At 59.7% G+C, this 4,864-nt stretch overlaps 1 non-coding gene across 1 annotated transcript; it reads left to right on the forward strand.

Annotated features, from left to right (window-relative positions):
- The first annotated feature begins 1,975 nt into the window (after nt 1–1,975).
- On the forward strand, nt 1,976–3,962 carry LOC148345273 (18S ribosomal RNA). The gene has a single exon (XR_015848722.1). It is a non-coding gene; the product is annotated as an 18S ribosomal RNA (ribosomal RNA).
- Nucleotides 3,963–4,864: the final 902 nt, after the last annotated feature.

A 4,864-nucleotide genomic window follows, 5' to 3' on the forward strand; every position in this document is an offset into this window, starting at 1 on the left:
ATTTCCAATGGGAGTGCAGTACCTCAAAAATCCGCTCCAAGCCACCGAACTTGAGGGCCCGACGTTCCCTCAACACTAGCCCAGTGCAATCGACATTTCGTTCTGTGTACATTGTTACACAGAATGACAATACAAGGGAATTATTATTATTATTATTATTATTATGTATTCAGCCACTAGTGGCGGGCACAATACCCCAAACACTGGCCCGGCGCTGGCTGAGTTTATGGCCTCCGAAAGGCCCATACATTCAGACGGGTCCATGTATTTTCAGTTTTCCGTAGCAGGTGTGACTGTTTGTTTAATTAGGTAGTTTGTGTTGGTGACGGTGTTCCTAACTGTGGTGGCTTGTTTGTAGAATGTGGGGCCCTGCGTTTGTGTTATGTTGATTTCTGGTAATTTACTTTTTACTAAGTAGTCTTTCAGGTTTTTGTTTCTTTTAAAGGCTGAGATGATTTTGTAATCTTGGATTATGCTTGTGTTCTGTAGTGTCTGATTTATATTTTGTCCATTCATTCAGACGGGTCCATGTATTTTCAGCGACAGCCGCAGTACCGCCAAAATCCATGCAGCGGCGCTGAGTTTATGGCCTCCGAAAGGCCCATTCATTCAGACGGGTCCATGTATTTTCAGCGACAGCCGCAGTACCGCCAAAATCCATGCAGCGGCGCTGGGTTTATGGAATCCGAAAGGCCCATTCATTCAGACGGGTCCATGTATTTTCAACGACAGCCGCAGTACCGCCAAAATCCATGCAGCGGCGCTGTATTTATGGCCTCCGAAAGGCCCATTCATTCCCAACGGGGCAGCAGTAGCATCGCGCGGCCACGCGGGGGCAGATATTGTGAGGGAATTACATTGTAGTGGACGGAGCGCCCATGTATGGCCAATGCATTTCCAATGGGAGTGCAGTACCTCAAAAATCCGCTAGAGGGCCCCGAACTTGAGGGCCCGGCGTTCCCTCAAGTGCCGATTTTATACCCCCTTCTCCAGCCGACAGCCAGAATTATATTAGGGACTCGCAATTTTGAGAGGTGAGCACCAGGGCTAATCAGCGGCCACCCGTGACCATTGAGTCCGACAGAGCAGAGGCTAGGGGCGGCCTCGCATCTCGCAATTACCGAGGGAAGATGCCGGTTCTCGAAAAATTTCTAAGTTTTTCAAATTTTAAAGTATTGAAGTATTTAGGGCGCTTCCCGCGGCCCTGGCTTTTGCATGTACCCCTCTAAGCTCCGGTTCTCGAAAAATGTCTAAGTTTTTCAAACTTTAAAGTATTGAAGCCGGACTTCCGCGGAGGCTGACAGGGGGCCTCCATCGAAGCACCCTTCACCCCCGGGTGAGCCGGCGTCGGCCCACGGGCCTGCCGGTTCCCCAACTGAGCGATTGGCACACGAGACCCGCCTCGGAGGGCCCACGTCGGCCGGCGCAAGCCGGTGTTCGGGCGTGCGGCTCCTCCGGCTTTGCGGGTCAAGCTCCAGCGCCGAGGATACTAGGCAAACGTTGGGCCCCCCCGAGCCGAGTGGATACCCGCCTCAGAAAGAGCTGGGGCGGTACGTACGGACGGCCTCACTAAGAGGGAACGGAAGCTACTAAAGCACACGTATAACTGTCCGATGTGCGAACGAAAGTGAGGCCGGACGAATCCGATACGAGTTACGAGTGAGGCGGGATCCACGGCTGGCACTCGCGGGGCCCTCTTGCGAAACCATGCCTCGGCGTGAACCTTTTGGCGGCAGAACCAAGACGAACCGAGGTCGAGCTTCCGTCTCGAGCCACACCCAGACGTCCGACCGTCGCGGAGCCCGACGCCACGCGTGCTAGGGCTCCGCGCGAAACATCGTTTCACGACACCCGCTCGTCAGCCCGTCCGAACGTATACGAGTGTCGCGCGGCCCCCCGGGCCCGGCTGTAGCCACAGCCTCGTCCCGGACCAGGGCCGCACCGCCACCAGCAGCGCCCCCCCGGCGGCAGACGCACTCTGGTTGATCCTGCCAGTAGCATATGCTTGTTTTCAAGATTAAGCCATGCATGTCTAAGTACGAATGGCCAGTACAGTGAAACTGCGAACGGCTCATTAAATCAGTTATGGTTCCTTTGATCGCTCCACCGTTACTTGGATAACTGTGGCAAATCCAGAGCTAATACATGCAAACGAGCGCCGACTCGCGGGCGGGGCTCCGGCCTCGCCCCGGGGACGCGTGCATTTATCAGACACAAAAACCCACGCGGTGTCCGGCGGGCGGGGGCTCAGCCGTCGCGCGCGTCCCCCGCGTCCGGCCTCCGCCTCTCCGGGCGGGGGCGTAAGCGGCGCGGGCGGCTCCGCGCGCGCCGGTCCTCGTTCCGCCGGCCCGGCCCCCCCTTTGTGTTGACTCAGGATAACCTCGTGCCGATCGCTCGCCCACCCGAGGCGGCGACGACTCATTCGAATGTCTGCCCTATCAACTTTCGATGGTAGACTCTGCGCCTACCATGGTGACCACGGGTAACGGGGAATCAGGGTTCGATTCCGGAGAGGGAGCATGAGAAACGGCTACCACATCCAAGGAAGGCAGCAGGCGCGCAAATTACCCACTCCCGACACGGGGAGGTAGTGACGAAAAATAACAATACGGGACTCGTTCGAGTCTCCGTAATTGGAATGAGCCGAACACAAACCCATCGGCCAGCATCCATTGGAGGGCAAGTCTGGTGCCAGCAGCCGCGGTAATTCCAGCTCCAATAGCGTATTTTAAAGTTGCTGCAGTTAAAAAGCTCCTAGTTGGACCCCGGGACGCGAGCTGACGGTCCGCCGCGAGGCGTGCATCCGTCTGTCCCAGCCCCTGCCTCTCGGCAAAAGCCCCCGTGATGCCCTTCGCTGGGTGTCACTCGCGGGGCCCGAAGCGTTTACTTTGAGGAAATTAGAGTGTTCAAAGCAGGCCACACGGCCGCCCCTGCATATCGCAGCTGGGAATAATGGAATAGGACTCCGGTTCTATTTTGTGGGTTGTCATGAACTGGGGCCATGATTAAGAGGGACGGCCGGGGGCATTCGTACTGCGCCGCTAGAGGTGAAATTCTTGGACCGGCGCAAGACGGACGAGAGCGAAAGCATTTGCCAAGAATGTTTTCATTAATCAAGAACGAAAGTCGGAGGTTCGAAGACGATCAGATACCGTCCTAGTTCCGACCATAAACGATGCCGACTCGCGATCCGGCGGCGTTATTCCCATGACCCGCCGAGCAGCACCCGGGAAACCGACCAAGTGTCTGGGTTCCGGGGGGAGTATTGTTGCAAAGCTGAAACTTAAAGGAATTGACGGAAGGGCACCACCAGGAGTGGAGCATGCGGCTTAATTTGACTCAACACGGGAAACCTCACCCGGCCCGGACACGGAAAGGATTGACAGATTGAAGGCTCTTTCTCGATACCGTGGGTGGTGGTGCATGGCCGTTCGTAGTTGGTGGAGCGATTTGTCTGGTTAATTCCGATAACGAACGAGACTCAAACATACTAAATAGTACCGCGGCCCCCCGCGCGGTCGGCGGCAGAAAACTTCTTAGAGGGACAAGTGGCTCTCAGCCACACGAGAATGAGCAATAACAGGTCTGTGATGCCCTTAGATGTCCGGGGCTGCACGCGCGCCACACTGAGCGTATAAGCGCGTCGTCTATCCCCGCGCCGGCAGGCGCGGGTAATCCTATGAACCCCGCTCGTGACAGGGCCTGGGGATTGCAATTATTTCCCACCAACGAGGAATTCCCAGTAAGCGCGGGTCATTAGCCTGCGTTGATTAAGTCCCTGCCCTTTGTACACACCGCCCGTCGCTACTACCGATCGGATGGCTTAGTGAGGTCCTCGGATAGTCCCCGCCGGGGCCGGCCCCGGCTCCGGCGGTGTGCCAGAAGACGGTCGAACTTGACTATCTAGAGGAAGTAAAAGTCGTAACAAGGTTTCTGTAGGTGAACCTGCAGAAGGATCATTAACGTACGAGCGGCAGCAGATCCGCCTCGGTACACCCCCGACGAGCCAGACGCCGAGGGCGGCGGGTCGTCGCAGGCGGAGGAAGAGGGTAGACCGGGACGGGACGGGACGGGGGGCGCGGCGCGGGTCACTCCCGGGCCGCGCGTCGGAGCGAGTTCGGCGGGCGCCACGCGGCGCGGCGCGACGCGAGAAAAGGCGGCGGGCGATGTCGCGCTACCTCCGTGCGAGCGGGGTAGCGCGCTCGTCCGACGACCCCAGTAGCGCGGCGCGGCGCGACGACAGGCGACCGCCAGCGACGGGCGAAAGGCGGCGGCCGTGCGCGGGACCCCCGTAACCGGGGAATCCCCCTATGCCGACGACCCTAGCTCGGCGCGGTTCTCGCGCTTCCGGCGCGCGCTTCCGGGGCGGCACTCGCCTCGACGACCTCCCGTCCTTTAAAGGTAACGGTTCGGGCCGGCGCCCCGGCGTCCGTCCGCCCGTCGGTGTCGCGTGTCCGTGCGGCGCGGGGCTGCTCTCGGCGAGGGTCGCCGAGCAAGCGGATCCCCGCACGGATCACAACGGCCGTATGGCGGCGGCGTCGGGACGCCCGCCCGAGACGAAGGTTCAGGGCGACGAAACGGTGCTCCCACCGGCTACCTTTTTCCCCGGCCAAACGCGTCCGTCGGCCGGAGCCCTCGAGGGGCCGCGTAGCGCGCGCGTGGGCCGGCCCCCGGACACCGGAGTCCCTCCCGGGGCTCCGGACACCGGGGGTTCGGTTCCGCGCGGTCCGCCGCGGTCTCCTCTGTCCATCCATAGTCCGGGCAGGCCGCGGCCGGGTCGGGGGCCAGTCCCCCCTCGGTGTCAGCGCGGTCGCGCCGCCCTTGTAAACCAAACCCACTCGCTGACGGGTAGCAACACCCAAAG

Source organism: Urocampus carinirostris, unplaced genomic scaffold (assembly GCF_059441175.1).
Source record: "Urocampus carinirostris isolate Australia breed hairy pipefish unplaced genomic scaffold, RoL_Ucar_1.0 HiC_scaffold_60, whole genome shotgun sequence".
In the NCBI taxonomy this organism is placed as follows: Eukaryota; Metazoa; Chordata; class Actinopteri; order Syngnathiformes; family Syngnathidae; genus Urocampus; species Urocampus carinirostris.